Genomic DNA, 17,500 nt, shown 5'->3' with positions numbered 1-17,500 from the left:
CCTGACTCTGTTCTGATCAATGGCACACCTGTTTCACTTTCTCCTTCTGTTCGCAGTCTTGGTGTAATCCCAGACCAGTCTCTTTCCTTCCAACAGCACATTTCGAATATCTGTAAAGTTGCCTATTTGGAACTGCGTAGAATCAGCTCTATCCGCCACTATCTCTCAACCGATGCAACCAAGACACTTGTATACTCTCTGGGTCTCTCAAGATTGGATTACTGCAACTCTCTTTTGGCCAGTCTTCCCAAATATTTGTTAGACAGACTCCAACGAATTCAGACTAACGCTGCCAGACTCGTTTGCAGAGCTTCTAAATTTGACCATGTTTCTCCTCTCCTTCAGTCTCTCCACTGGCTGCCTGTTTCTGATCGAATAGACTATAAGCTATCCACTCTGACCTTTTCTGCAGTCAACGGATCTGGCCCAAAGTATCTTTCTGAACTCCTCCATATCTATACCCCGTCTCGCCAGCTCTGTTCTTCCTTTGATACTCGACTTCTCAGGATACCTCACGTCAGAAGTAAGACCTATGGACACAGATCGTTTTCTTTTCAATCGCCAAAGACGTGGAACAAGCTCCCTGATAACATCCGTCATTCTGATTCCCTCGCATCTTTTAAATCTCGTCTCAAAACTCACCTTTTCCATCAGCATTAAGTTCAGTTGTGGCAGGTCCATTTCCTTTGCGTTAGCTGTGCTTGACTATATGTGTATACATATGTATGTGTACATAACTACATGCATGTATATGAATGTGTATTGTGTGTGCGTGTGTTTATTTAATTTTGTGCCTGCCTATGTGTGCGTATGTGTTAGGGTAGCTGTTAGATACACATGTATGTTAAAATGTATGTATGCAGTGTGTGTGTGGGGGGGGTGGGGGGGGGGTAGTCATATTTTGGTGTGTGTGTGTGTGTGTATGTAACATTGATGTAATGTTTTATGTTAACAAAAGCGTTTTTGTAAAGCACCTAGAGCAGATTTCTGGATAGTGTGCTATATAAGTATCTATTATTATTATTATTATTATTATTCTCATTCAGAACGAAACGAATCAGTCTTTCCCACATTTGGAAATGTCAGTACAAAAGAAGTCGTTGGTAACGGTTGTTTTCAGGAAGCTTTTTTTTTTGTTTTTTCTTCTTCTTCTTTTTTTCTGTTCCTACCAATGATCCAAAAGTACAGTGCACAAAGCAGAATTGTCCAGTTTTAAACAGACAACAGTTTAAAAAAAAACAACGCTGGTCAACCAGACGACAGCCCATGGATTCAGGGATAACACGAAATGACCCATTCACTGAGACGTGTGAACAAAACTGACTGTGGCTCATTCATTGACTACTGGAACTGACCGTATCGTCAACAGCTGAAGCAGGCGTGTGAAACGTTCCCTTTTTCATGATGGATCGTACCTTAATATGAAGAAAAACACGATAATCAAATCATTTCTCTCTTCAGTTGAAATATGCTTAACATTAGCATGCTGTATCTTAGAAACGGCTGATTGACAAACCTTCATACAAAAAAAGACAAATGCACAAAACACTGCAAAAATTAACAGATGCGTCTCATTTTGATCGGTTTTCTTAGCAACTGATATTAGAGTTTACATTTTTCGATAAACTGCGTACAAAACGCACACAGTTTACGCCCATAAACTATGATTTCGTTTTACCTGGCAAGAAGATGTTGCAGAGACGTGATCCTTGCTGTATGGTTGCTAAGTTCCTTTTGATCATTCCTGCTGTAAGATGAGGTATTTTGCGCATGTTAAGGATACTTTAGATATCCCCACGCGCGCTGAAAGATATATACTGCAATACTGCAACCCGGCGGAAGTTGTTTAAATCGAAGGTCGTAATCTATCTTCTCAGAATTTGCGAACCTCACTGCTTGCTTTCAAAGAAAGGGAAGTCTTTTCTGTGACTATCCTTTTTTCTCTCGAATAGCAGGGAATGAACGAGGCGGTATAAGGCATTGTAAAGTCGACCTTATTAGAGTCGCAATAGCATTTAGTGTAGTTCTTTATTAAAAAAAACAAAAACAAAAAACAAACAAACAAACAAAAAAACAGTTCCTTTCGCGAGCCTTGTCACTGAATTAACCGACATCCATCTTACACACCCACACACACACACACACACACACACTGACGAGAGAGAGAGAGAGAGAGAGAGAGAGAGAGAGTAAAAGCAGGAAAAGTAAGACTTACAAAGATTTGCTAACGAATCGAAAACGAAACAGCACACCAAAAACAAAACTGGACATAGATAAACTAAAAGTAAGCGTATACACCAAAAGTACACCTGAAATGAAACTTCAAAACAAAACCAAAACTACCCCCCCCCCGTCCCCTCCCCCCCCCCCCAAAAAAAAGGAAGTACACCAATACAAATACAAAACTAAAACGGAAATATTTATCAAGAAAAAAAACACCACACACACAAAAAAGAAAAGAACGGATAGTGACTATGGTAAACTACAAATTAAAAGTTCTCCTGATAAGTTGATTCCTGGAGGTGCTGCCATATTTATTACACAGAAGAGAAAACATCATATAACCAGCTGGAAGGAGCAAATGCATTCCCTTGTTTTAAAAAAACAAAAGCTTAGAATTTGTGATTTTTCAAGGGTATATAATCTGCCATGGCAAGCAGGCTCACTCGGTTTTTTGTTGTTGTTGTTGTTGTTTTTTTGGGTTTTTTTTGGCGTGACAGCAACGTCATTCATTCCGTTTGTCACGTGCACAGGTACACCCCCAACTCATGCTGTCTCTCTCCAGACGCTGGCGGTCCGCAGAAAGCGATCAATGTTAGCTGCAAGGAGACTACCATCCTGAGGAGACCCCCACTTACTGCTGGGTAACTCCAGCTGTATCTCACACACGTATGCATATATGCGTGTATATCTATCTATCTTACTACCTATCTATCTATCTATCTGTCTATTTATCTATCAACCTATCTATCTATTTGTGTACATAGACGTTATCACATTATGCATAAATATCACTCACCATCTCATGGATTAATATCAAGTAGTTATCCTTAAGTACAAAATGTCTACGGCTTTTCATATGAACCCTCAAAAGTTTGGTAGTACTACAATGAGTCGGTGGGGGGGGGGGGGGGCGGGGCTGGGGGGGGGGGGGGGGGGGGGGGGGGGAGAGAAAGGGAGTGTCAGAAAGACAGAGAGAGAGAGAGAGAGAGGGGTGGTGGTGGTGGTGGTGAGGAGGATATAAGGACGGAGAGAGAGAAAAAAAGACAGAAGAAAAAGAGAGACAGGCAGGCAGACAGAGACACAGAGAGAGAGACAGACAGACAGACAGAGACAGACAGACAGAGACACAGAGAGAGAGAGAGACAGACAGAGACAGAGAGAGACAGATAGACAGACAGACAGAGACACAGAGAGAGACAGACAGACAGACAGAGACAGAGAGAGAGAGACAGATAGACAGACAGACAGAGACACAGACAGAGAGAGAGAGAGAGAGAGAGAGAGAGAGACAGACAGACAGACAGACAGACAGACAAACAGACAGATACTGAGAAAGAGACACGGGCAGTGACAGTGGCAGAGACAGGAAACAGTGCAACAGAAACTTAATTTTCGAAACGAATGTCGAGCAATACTTGATAAGTACGCTGACGATGACGATGACGACGAACGTCGATGAGGGTGATGAGAACGACGAAGATAATAAACACTCCACTTTGCTTCCTCCCAGTCTGGCCGTGATCCAAAACACTGTTAATAATAATAATAATGGATACTTATATAGCACACTATCCAGAAATCTGCTCTAGGTGCTTTACAAAAACGCTTTTGATAACATAAAACATTATATCTATGTTACATACACACACCAAAATGTGACCCCACACACACACACACACACACACGCACGCACGCACGCGCACACACACACGCACGGACTGTTGCTGTGGCGTGGTTCTAAACTGGGCCACTGTTGAGTCATCAACCCTGTATCCCCCCCCCCTTTTTTTTTTCATTGATTGAATTCAATTCAATTTTTACTTAAATTTTTTTTTTCCCAAGCCCCTGACGTTTTGCAAACTCGTCGAAAGCTGTCTTCCACATGAAATGACTCAGTGGCAAAACCCGTCTAAAGCTTAAAATGCAACACGCGCGAGCGCAAGCGCAAGCAAGTACGCGCGCGCGCGCGCGCACAAACACACACACACGCACGCATGCACACACATACACACGCTCGCGCGCAAATAAACGCATGCACATGCACACACATACACATGCACACTCACACCGTCTAAAAAACACTTATAGTGAATAGACGTTAAACTGAAGATAAAAAAGATAAAACACTCACACATACAGGGGCAGGAGAGAGACAGAAGGGGTGGGGCAGAGGGGGAGACAGAGACATACATGATATAACTACTAGTCTGTTCACGTTTAGGCAAGTCGTCTGGATTATCCTAACGTAGTATTGGAAAGCACCCTTATTTCATGATAAGAAAATATTTTCTTTTGAGAGTATAAACATCCATAGCCCCCCCCCCCCACCCCAAAAAACAACAACAAAAAACAAAAAAACAAAACCAAAAAAAAGAGAAAAAAACAAACAACAAAAAAACCGACAAGAAAACAACAACAAAAACAAAACAAAACAAAACAAAAACAAAACATGCATAGCAAAACAACTGCAAGACAACCAAACGGAAGAGAAAGTCTGTAGATATTACAGCGAAAGCACAGGCAGTTCCTCTATCGGAGGAGTACATCATGGAAAGAATTTCATCTGATTCACAGAAAATGGTATACATATATTATCAACCATCACATTGTGAAATCTTGCACTGTTACCACACTTGGATCTCATTTGCTCTGTTAGCTGTAGCGTTGAGAGCAGTACCATGAGAAGGTTGCAACAGCAGCGAAGTCGCTGAAATGTGACAAGGCTGCAGGCATTGACAACATCCCTGAAGGAATCTTGAAACATGGTATGGCGGAGGGACAGTTATTGTTATCCTAACCGGCGTCTGAAACAAAATATGGAACACAAGCGAATGACCCACGCTATGGACCCAATATCTGCCCAACGCTTAGCTTGTATCACAGATTGACATAAGCTCACAGTTGGGCCAGCAGCAAAGTGACAGCTGTATGATCAGTGGTTTCTCCATTGCAGTGGGAATTTATTTACAGCTTTGTCTTTTTGTGAAGGACTATGACTCGCAAACTGGGAGGCAACATTGCACTGGCTCTTAGTGCTGCAGCCTTTGGGGCGAGTTGGCCTTTGGGAACCATCCCAACGCCAACTGTCCTAAAACCCTCTTGGCAGAGAGAGTGGGGATATAACCCGGGCAAGACACTCTCCACTATTATCAAATTCTAGTCAAGCTAGTCGGGACAGTCATAGTCGGATACGACTGACAATCATACATGGACCCAATCACTCATCATCACCCTCCCCAAGAAAGGAAATCTCCAACACCGCAAGAACTATCGTACCACCAGTTTGATCAGCCATGTTAGCAAAGCAATGCTCAAAGTCATTTTGAACAGATTCTAGCCGGAAGCCGGCTTAGAAACAGGCTGGGTTTCAAAAGGCAGAACTACCATTGAACAGATCTTTGACCTTCGTACCCTGTGAGAAAAACACCTCCAACACCAGAGGGATTTCAACCACGTATTCATAGACTTCAAGATGTTTGACAGTCTGGCAAGAGGCACTATGGGCCACAATCGGGGGCAGGGAGTGTGGGGGGTGAGGGGTGGGGGGAACTGCACTCCAAAGCGACCACTGCGCTGCACAGGGTGCTACTGGACAGCGGTTCCTTTTTTCGGTTGGAATTCGTCAGGGCTGCCTTCGGTCTCCCACACTGTTCAACATATTCCTGGAACACATCATGACTGGCGCCCTTGGATATCATGTGAGCACAGTCTGCAGTGGAGGAAGAGCAATCACGAACCTTCGCTTCGCAGATGACACCTATGACCATGCAGACAGTGAGAAAGAAATTACCAAGCTTGTTCAAAGACTGGATGAAACATCAACAAGTGATGGCATGGAAACCAGCGGCGAAATGACCAAAGTGCTAGACAGCCACACCACCATCACCATCACTGCTGACATAGCTGTCAAAGGACAGAAGCAAGGAACTATTCAACAGTTCACATACACGGATCCATCATTAGCATTGAAGGATCCAAACCAGAAATCCTCTCAAGGGCAGCAAAGACAACATCAGAATGTCCAGACAGAAACCTGTGTGGAAGGACAACATCTCCACGAAACACAAGTTAGGCTACTGCATGCAGTGGTATTTTCCGTCTTCCTGTGCGCATGCGAGATATGGACCCTCACGGCAGATTTGGAAAGAAGAACCCAATTCTACTACTACTACTTCTTCTTCTTCTTCTCCTGCTCATCAGCCATAATGATTATCGCTTATGATTCTTCTTCTCATATTATCATTATTACCATCATCGTCATTTAGCAGTAGTGGTAGCAGTATTGCTGTGGTATTAAAAAATTAGTTCCACCCGTATAAAACGGGGTGCTTATCACGACTGGACAGTAACCTGTTTCCCGTAATAGATTCTTACGTAACTAGCCAAATGTAGGAGCAGTATTTTGAAAGAAAAAATATCTTCTTTATCTCGGTGTAAGGAAGCTTCTGTTCTGATCAAGGAAGATGAATAGCTGCAACTACTTTTTGTTTGATGAGGAAAGAGCGGGCGGGAACAGGGAAGATCTTAGTCTGTCTCTGTTTGTCTGTCTCTCTCTTTTTCAATCGATGAGAGTTTTTCCTCTTACGTTTCAAAATTTACGAGATCAATTATCATATCAGAGAAACGAAACATTTCTTTTTATTTGAACAGGTTCTTGGTGACTACACAGGTCGTATTTTATAAGAAAAATTCTATGTTTATCGTCGTCTTCTAGCCCAGGCGATTGTGCATGGCCATTCTAATGAAATGTGTGGAAACGGCTTATCAGTATCTATACGACTGCCACGTTTAATTGTCCACAAAAGTAGGAGGTCCTGGCAAAATCGCAATGTTAATTCGACACAGACACAGACATTGACGCACGCAAGCAATTATTACACACGAACTCATACACAAACACGCACACACACAAAGCCAACACATCACAACACAACACAACACAACACAGCAAACACACACACACACACACACACACACACACACACACACACACACACACACACACACACACACACACACACACACTCACGCACGCACACACACACACTTCAATAAAAATAAGAGAGATACAGACATACAGATGTACAGCTTGAAACACAGACACAGTGACAGAAACAAATAACACCCGAACAAAAGCGACAGCTGGATAACAAAAGAGCACGAATGTTTCATAACAATACGCAGGCTTCATTTACAATTTGTAAAAGCCTGCTATTCATTTGCAAGGCTTCATATTTTCTACAAACACAATAGTTGCCAGGTAATGCCATGCAGGCACACTCGTACAAAACAACACAAACCCAACACACCACTTTGGAAAATACAGAAAGAAAAAGAAATGTACAGATAAAGCGGACAGATAGACAGACGTACACATACCATCACAGAACCCACAGTGAAGTTTGTATGATTGTTTTTTTGTTTAATTGTTTTTTTACACATTATATAGCATAGAGTCAATACTCGCATATATGGGCATAAGAGAGGGAGAGAGACAGGGATAGAGGGGGTTGGGGGGGGGGGGAAGAGACAGGCAGAGAGAGAGACAGAGAGAGATACCCAAAGTCTACCTTCACACGGGAAAAGTACAAAATTTGTTTTGTTCACAAAATTTTTGATAGCTCATTGACCATGAAACAGACCCATAGAACGAGTTAAACCAATGCAGTTGTATTGTATTGCATTATTCTTTTTTCACAGCATATCATATCTCTGTGTGAAATACAGGCTGTTCTCCCCAGGGAAAGTGCTTGGCTTCAGTGAGAGCGCCAACAATTTATTTGTTCTCTCTACAAGTATATTTGTATTCCTGTAAAAGCGGATTTTTCTACAGAATTTGCCAGGGAGAACCCTTTCATTGCCGTGGGTTCTTTTACGTGCTCTAAGTGCATGCTGCATACGAGACCTCTGTTTGTCGTTTCATCCGAATGACAAGCGTCCTGATTCGAACCTGAGTGCTCAAGTACTCTCGCTCCCCAGGCCCATGCGTTACCACTAGGCTACACGGAAATGAAAAATAAAGGCTCATGTCTCATAAGGAAAATGCAAAGAAATCGACGAAATGAGCTGAAATCAAAGTGATTCAGCGCTATCAGGGAAATCACTGGCAAACTGAAACTACTAAGAAAACTGTGTGACAAAACTCACGCGTTCGCGAATCTGTGGAGTGCCTTGATAGAACACTGCCTCATTTATCTGCCTGAAATTATAAGTCAATTTGTCCGTTCTTAATCACTACATACCCGTATGTCTCTGCTATCTACATACAATGAAGGATTCTGGAATTTGTCCGCTTTTAATCACTACATACCTGTATGTCTCTGCTATCTACATACAATGAAGGATTCTGGAATTTGTTCGCTTTTAATCACTACATACCTGTATGTCTCTGCTATTTGCATACAATGAAGGATTCAATTTTACGCTGTGTTTGATCACAACATTACACAACGCCCCTGTAATCTGCATGAAATCAAAGACTTTGATCACAACATTACACAACGCCCCAGTTATCTGCATGAAATCAAAGACTTTGATCACATTGTCTATGCATAGTCCAGTCACGTTCTAGTCACTGTCAACTCATGGTTCGGTGCCGTGGTTTCTATTTGTTGTCTCTGGCTCCAAGGAAACACGTTACGTGCAGTTGTTCCACCACTGAAGAAACTAGGCCTATATTTCATAGTGGCAGAATTTAAAAAAAGTGGTTTCTGCTATCCTGAACGTTAACGTACACTGATTTGATGATCACACACACACACACACACACACACACGCACACGCACACGTACACACACACCACCACCACCACCACCAGACACACACACACACCACACACACACACACACACAACCACACACACACACACACATACAAACACACAACCACACACACACACACACACACACACACACACACACACACACACACACAAACGAAACCAACCAACCAAAACCAAACAAAATCAAACAAAAAACAAACAAAACACAACAACAACAACAAAAAAAAAAAGAAAAAAGAAGAAGAAAAAAACAACAACAACAAAAAACCAAAAAAATCAACAAATCTTCGACTTGACTACAAACAACTAACATGATAGCCTACACATCAAGGTTGATTCAATGCCAAACAAATTATTCAGACCTTCGAACATCAACACAGTGATATGGCTGTGTTCCAACCATTCATTTCAGAAGTGACTGTATCCTACACAGACGTTTTCGTTGCACAGATTAATGTTCTGACCGAGTGAAATGGAAGGACTGAAACAAACACACACACAAAATACAAAATGTGTCTTTTCGATTTTACAACTTACCATTTGATATGAATTCCCCGTTAGCTCACTCGTGTTCGAATGGGCGGTTCTTGAGTAAAGCATCCGGCTAATACCGGGAAAATCCAATTCGACTAACGCACACGTCGACTCCTGTGGGCGTGTTGCGACATACGGGCGCAATAGCCGAATGGTTAAAGCGTTGGACTTTCAATCTGCTGATGGTCCCGGGTTCGAATCTCGGTAACGGCGCCTGGTGGGTAAAGGGTGGCGATTTTCCCGATCTCCCAGGTCAACATATGTGCAGACCTGCTAGTACCTAAACCCCCTTCGTGTGTGTTTTAGCAAGCAGAAAATCAAATACGCTCGTCAAAGATCCTTTAATCCATGTCAGCGTTCGGTGGGTTATTGAAACAAGCATATACCCAGCATGCACACCCCCGAAAACAGAGTATGGCTGCCTACATGGCCAGGTAAAAACGGTCATACACGTAAATGCCCACGCGTGTACATATGAGTGAACGTAAGAGTTGTAGCCCACAAACGCAGAAGAAGAAGAAGATATTGGCGGAGGAAGGTGGCAGAATGGTTAAGACGATCAGCTGCCAACATAGAGAGTCTGTGAGGGTGTGGGTTCGAATCCCGCTCTCGCCCTTTCTCCCAGGTTTGACTGGAAAATCAAACTGAGCGTCAAGTCTTTCGGGTAAGAGAATGAACCGAGGTCCCGTGTGCAGCACGCACTTGGCGCACTGAAAAATCAGAAGTTCCTATTTGGACTAAGATAAAATGATAAATTTTTTGCTATTGATTAGTGCGTCATTGATTAGTGTGGCAGTATGTCAGATAAAAGTAATCAGTTTTGTTAATGAGAAATAAAGATGCAACAGTAACCTGACCCCGGAAACAATTGTGGCTTCTTTATATATATTATATTTTTTTCCTTCACATAAGTGCATTGTTTTCATAAGTAGAATGTGTTGAAAGAACTGATTTCTTCCTGTTTTGGGGGGATTCTTTTTTTCAACATGATCCAGTCAAAAGGAAACAGGACATAAAAACAAAAAACTCTCTGTCGACAACCCCCCCCCAAAACATGGAACGCGTCCACTCATACAAATGAATACTCGCATTAAAAAATACAGCACTAAATTCTAAAACCCATCAAACAATAAAACTGTCCAGTAAATAGTGCTTGCATAAGACCGACATAGGCCTACATTTCATAAAGAAAGCAACACACACACACACACACAAATACACACACGCACGCACGCACACAACCGAAACATCGTGTTATAACATGGACTCATGTCGTGTGTAAACACACACGTGAGCCTACAAAGATAGCTAAATACACTAAAAACTAGCGGCTACAGAATCCTTGCCATATGATGTATAATAACGTCACTTGTGTTTGAATGATTGTAAAATGTACATTTGGAAAGAAAATAGCCTTATCTGCAACAGTAAAATAAATAGATTTTTTTGAAAAAGGAAAAAAGGAAAGAAAGAAAAAGAAAATAAGACAATCTATAGCGACTACAGGATACCATTCTGGACATTTGTAACAACACCCTGGTGCATCACTCAACTGAACCGCATTCTTTGAAGGCAGCCCCGTATTGATGATAATGATAATATTAATAATGATGAGAAGAACAAGAAAAAGACTAGACTAATGATAATAAAAACAATAATAATCATAATCATAATAATTGATACTTATATAACACACTGTTCAGAAATCTGCTCAAGGTGCTTTATAAAACATGTTATTTTTGTTGTTGTCCTTGTTTTTTGTTATTTTTGTTTTTGTTTTTTTTGTTGTTGCTGTATTTTTGTAACACGCATTAGGTTTTCATCAATGTTACGCATACACACTAAACTGGTCAACGTAATAATCTTAAAAAAGTGAAATCCCATGCGGAATAACACGACAGGATAGAACTGAAGTTCCTGGCCCAAAGAAGATGAGAACTTCATCCATTCAGCCCCTTCAGCGCATACAAAACTCTGCTGCCCGACTCGTCCTCAGAAAGAAAAGATCTGAGCACATCACTCCTCTTTTGCAACATCTCCACTGGCTCCCTGTCTCACACCGAATAAAGTACAAGATCAGCACTCTATGTTATAGATGCATTCACAAAACTGCCCCTTCCTATCTCTGCGGCTGCCTTCACCTCTACACTCCATCTCGCTCACTACGATCGGCCTCGGATCCACTCTGTTTACGCATACCCAGATTCAAACACTCGACTATTGGCCGCCGCTCTTTCTCTGTCTCTGGACCTTGCGATTGGAATGAACTTCCTTTTTCGCTTCGTCAAGTCTCCACACTCAGCTCTTTCAAGTCTGGCCTTAAAACCCACCTCTTCCCAAAATAGCCTCCCTTGCCTGCCCTTCCTTGTCTTTAGTTTCTTCAGTATTAGAGTTATGCATGCGTGTGAATGACTGGTGCGAAAGCGCTTTGATTTGTCTCTGCACAAGATCCAGCGCTATATAAATACCATTATCATTATTATTATTATTATTAACTTTGGCAAGGGTACAACTCCTGGGACCATTCTCACGAACGCGCATGACAGATAAACCTCAACCACTTCATGGACACATGTACCCCTGCATCGCGACTATGCGCATGCATCAGCCACACACTGAAGCCTTCTGGTATTAGTCAGGACCAAAGCTGAAGCCCATATGATAATTTTGTGGGCCTTAGCAGCACACATGTCCAATTTCCACCACGACATCATATCATACACAACTTGAAGAGATGATGTTGTATAGCTTTAAGTTACGTCAATGTTCAATGGTCCGGGAAATAAAACGCCTATGTTGTAAAGCACGTCAACTTTTTTTGTTTTGTTTTCGTTCTTTGCCTGTAGTAGGGCATCATCCGGCTGAACCGCATTCTCCGAAGACAGCCCCAAACTCGTCCTCCCCCTTTTTCCTGTATAATTTTGCCAGATACCACCTTTTTGTTGCCGTGGGTTCTTTTACGTGTGCTAAGTGCATGTTATATACAAAATCCTCCTCCTCCTTTTTTCCTGTATAATTTTGTCAGCTACGACCTTTTTGTTGCCGTGGCTTCTTTTACGTGTGCTAAGTGCATGTTATATACAAACAATTCCTCCTCCTTCTTCCTGTATAATTTTATCTAGATACAACCTTTTTGTTCCGGTGGCTTATTTTATATATGCTAACTACATATTACATACAAACTACTCCTATTCCTTTTTCCTATGTAATTTAGCCAGATGCGACCTTTTCGTTGCAGTGGGTTCTTTTACGTATGCTAAGTACATGTTATATACAAACAATTCCTCCTACTTTTCCCTATATAATTTTGCCAGATACCACCTTTTTGTTGCCGTGGGTTCTTTTACGTGTCCTAAGTGCATGTTACTTACAAAATAATCCTCCTCCTCCGTTTTTTCCTATATAGTTTAGCCAGATGCGACCTTTTCGTTGCCCTGGCTTCTTTTACGTGTGCAAAGTGGATGCTACATACCAACTACTACTCCTCCGTTTTTCCTATATAATTTTGTCAGATACGACGGGGCAGGGGAGAGGGAGGGGGGGGGGGGGAGAAAATACTGACGAGTGTGGGATTCGACCCCCCTGCGCTCAGATTCTCTCACTTCCTAAGCGGACACGATAGCACCGGGCCACCATTCCACGTCGGACGCAAACATCAGAAGCGTCCACCACCCACTAGTCTGACTGGCGTCAGGATATGATGTGGTCGAACCGGAAACGGATTTCCACAGTATCGTCACCCCAATTCCTCTCATTCATCCAGAGTTAGTTGTGCCCTATACTTATGCTGGGTTCACTGTGCTTTCATATCTATTTCTTTCTTTCATTGCCAACTCTGTACTGTGGAGGTAGGTGCTACCTTTCAAACAAAATGTCAGCTTTCAGGAAGGGCAGTGGAGGTCGGAGATGAAAGGTGAAAGATAGCGGTGACGTGTGTGTGTGTGTGTGTGTGTGTGTGTGTGTGTGTGTGTGTGTGTACGTGCGTGTGTGTCTTTGTTTGTCTCTCTTTCTCTTGTGTGTGTGTGTATGTGTGTGTGTGTGTGTGTGTGCGCGCGCGCGCGTGTGTGTGTGCGTGCGTGCGTGTGCGTGTGTGTCTTTGTTTGTCTCTGTCTCTTGTGTGTGTGTGTGTGTGTGTGTGTGTGTGTGTGTGTGTGTGTGTGTGTGTGTGTGTGTGTGTGTGTGTGTGTGGCTCATCACGATCCAGTTAGAAACAAACATGACATAAAAACATCACAAAACTCTCTGTCAACTAAAAACTTCAAATGCGTTTGCACATACTTGTCTAAACATAACGTGAAAGATTACCACCATCAACCAATATGATTATAACATGTTTTTAGCCATGCAGCTATTTTGCCAATGATCAAAGACGTGCAACAGATTGATGAATACAAATTGCTAAATTCTTTAGTATACCTACATACTCATTCCTCACAGTCAAAAGCAATGTTAATCGAAAATTCGACGGACTGTTGCAGTACTTTGCAGGAATATACCTGATTCTCAAACCATTTAGTGTTGGACAAATGAAAATAAAATGAACTTCATCTTCAAGTGAAGATCGACACAATCAACACATTTGAGCTACATTTGACCGTTGCTTATATCTTTGAGAATGGACAGCTGATTCTAACACACCAGATCTAAATTCAGCTAAAGCACTTCTCACAATGCTAAAATATCTAGAGAAAAATAAGGCTCAATCAAATTAATCAGTTTAAACAATCTGAACATTCAGAATATATCGCTCGTTTGTATTTGGAAGTCCCAGTCTTGCCACCTACATTTGATTATCCATTTGGACTACGTTTCACCAATACCTTATGCATTTTATGTAGGAATTAGAATAAATGGGGATTCATCAAGTTTCACCATACAAGATCATTTGGAGTTTTTCTATCTGCATACAAAAACCTCTTCGTAACAAACAAATGAATCTTTTCCATTCCATAGCCTGCTTCAAGTCTCCATATCCCAGCACCATGTTGGGTGATTGCTTGCAATTGTTCATCGAACAATAAAAAAAAAGTTGAATAATTATCAAACATGCAACAGTGACGAAATATTCCACAAACACTTCCTTTTGCTTTGTTCAAAAGATCCTGATATGTGTATCTAAAATTAAGGTTTTTTTGCGAAATATATTCCAAGATATTTATATGCGTTGACAGCTGAGATCTGTAAACTACCATACATCCATCTTCCACGTGCTGCTGGGTATCCACCTTTGCGAAAAACAATAATGATTGATTTTTCCATATTCACTCTCAATTTAAGGCAAACGATTTCATTGATTTTGCAAGCCTTCTGCAGTTACAACGAGTCAGACAATGTCGTCCGCAAACAACAAAATACACATTTCTGTCAAATCAAATCTCACCCCGTGTATGCAATTTTCAATAGTTTTCAACGCTTGTTCATTTCTGATTTTTGACCAGTGAAAATAAAATAGACTACATACATCACCCTGCTGTACTCCTGTTGTACATCATTAGTTACTCATCCTAACACCGGCCTAACTTAAGCCTTATCATCTTCATACATATTTCCTATACATCGATATAGTTTCCCTCTTATCCCGTTTTCTCTAAGAATTGGCAATACAAGTTTTCTTGAAATAGAGTCGAATGCCTTTTCAAAATCTATCAAAGCTATATATAACTTACGATTATTTGCAAACTGTTTCTGTACGGCTGCCACCCAAATAAACATATGGCCTATGGTAGAATAATTTCTTTTAAAACCTGCTTGATGTTCACCTGTAACGTCATTTAATTCAGTCCATCCATTCAGTCACCTATTATACAAAGGCAGGATTACTGTCCCATTTCAATCTTCGTTATATTTACCCTCATCAAACAGAGCATTGAACACTTTTACTACGAAATTTACACTGAACATAATCATCAAAATGTTTCGAAAATTATCTTGATAACCCATTTGGCCCTGGGGCTTTACCATTTTAAACTTCTCAATTGCACATATAATTTCTTCATTTGTGATCGGTCGATCAAGATCCTCGGTATATTCATCCTCAAATACTTTGGCAATATCGACATCATCGACACTTGCTTCTAACACAATTTTAAAACGAAAATGCCATTCCTCAATGGTAATGTTATTCTGAATTCTTGGTTTCGTTTTACATGCAGTTCTTAACAACTTCTAGAATTTCTTGATTGTGATCAGAATGCAATATTTTTATAAATAACATAACTTATCATTACACATCCTGTTCTTCCTCATTTTTGTATTATCTCTTTTTTTTCTTTGTGTGTGTGTGTGTGTGTGTGTGTGTGTGTGTGTGTGTGTGTGTGTGTGTGTGTGTGTGTGTGTTTCGCAGTAGGCAATGCCATCGTCTTTATCAGATGTTTTGAGAGACACAGAGAGAGACAGAGTTCTGGGCAATGGTCGTTTTTTATTTGGCGATGGCGTAGCAACTATATGACTCACAGGAAGGAGACCGTTATGTGTTGGCGGTGTGTTCCTTCACATGTCAAGAATGCAGCCCTCCCCCAAATTCGTGTTCCCCTCCATGCATCACTCCTGTCCTCTTTCCTCTTTCTCTAGCATACACTGTGAGAGAGACACACACACAGAATGAATGAATGAATGAATCTTTATTTTCCAACGGTGAAGATATTAGCACTTTGGCGAGACTTACACATCTGCCGTTGTTCTAAGAGACACACAAACATGTACGCATATAAATGTAGTTATACTTAATACTTAATACATGTATAATGTACGAGTATAACACAGCGTCAAACTGAGAGACACAACATCGCTCACATCTGTACGGAACGGAAGCGAGTAACACACACCCGCACACACACACACTAACACACACACACACACACACACACACACACACACCAAGGGAAAAATGTAGTTATACTTAATACTTATACATGTATAATGTACGAGTATAACACAGCGTCAAACAGAGACGGAGAGAGAGAGAGAGAGAATGAATGAATGAATGAATGAATGAATGAATGAATGAATGGTTTATTCATATAGGCCATTGCCCCTCATGAAAGGGTGTCAGACAAAAACAAATGTGAGAAGAAAAAATAAAATAAAATAAGCAAGACAAATATCATACGTTGTCATGCAGTATACACTTAACTAAGTAGTACACAGCAGATAAATAACAACACGCCTATTTAACTGAGCTCAATAAAGTAATCGTGTCATCAGAAGTGGCATAAGCTTAATAAATGAATTTTACGACGTAAGAGTGGATCGAAGCTTAAACGCTTTGTACAGATAAATTGAGAAATTTCTGATAGTTTGTTCGTGTGTAGATGCCATAAGTAGCGATAATCTAAACTGACTAGGGAACTTAAAAAATTTCAACGGTATGTATTGCATTCTTAAGTCATACATAACAGGACAGGATAGAACAAAGTGCACTTCATTTTCCTTCCCCTTCTTACACAGTGGACATAATAAATCAGACTCATCATGTACTTTATAACGGTGACTATGTTCTGCAATTTCCGAAATACCAAGTCTAAATCTAGTCATTATATACTTTAAATGTTTATCTATATTCATCAATAAATAGGTTTTGACATCGGGTATAGTACAAAAGGTTTTATAGGCATTAAATCTTTCACTATTGTTAACATGGAAATCCCATTCTTGCCATCTACAAGCAATAAGTCTTTCTTTAAAAGTCCGAAGAAACTCATCAATCCCCTCTACACCTTGATTAAGCCATACATACCCAAATCCAAACATAAACAGTTTACAGCGTATACTTGTAGCCCAGTTTCTTTTGCCACGCGCATCAAGATCAAATAACATTTTATAGGCTTTGTGAGGCAGTCTAGATTCATGCATTCTCAGTAACTTTAACCAATACTTAATGCATTTTATAACTGAATTTATATAGATAGGATATCTGTTTGTTTCCCCGTATATCAAATCATTGGGAGTTCGCTCTTCTACGCC

At 40.9% G+C, this 17,500-nt stretch overlaps 1 protein-coding gene across 7 annotated transcripts in view; it reads right to left on the bottom strand.

Annotated features, from left to right (window-relative positions):
• Positions 1–17,500, bottom strand: part of LOC143279777 (uncharacterized) — a 43,179-nt gene that overhangs the window by 14,827 nt on the left and 10,852 nt on the right. The window contains exon 2 of one of the 7 annotated variants that reach the window (XM_076583925.1): positions 15,992–16,114. The exons of 2 other annotated variants lie outside the window; for them this stretch is intronic. The gene's annotated coding sequence lies outside the window, so the exon portion shown is untranslated. Of the gene's footprint in view, positions 1–1,678; positions 1,998–3,638; positions 3,750–9,541; positions 9,656–15,991; positions 16,115–17,500 lie in introns of those variants that run through there. 4 more of the 7 variants (XM_076583929.1, XM_076583926.1, XM_076583933.1 and 1 more) reach the window with 4 other exon arrangements.

Source organism: Babylonia areolata, chromosome 3 (assembly GCF_041734735.1).
Source record: "Babylonia areolata isolate BAREFJ2019XMU chromosome 3, ASM4173473v1, whole genome shotgun sequence".
NCBI lineage: Eukaryota > Metazoa > Mollusca > Gastropoda > Neogastropoda > Buccinidae > Babylonia > Babylonia areolata.
This window is presented reverse-complemented; position numbering and strand designations above follow the sequence as displayed.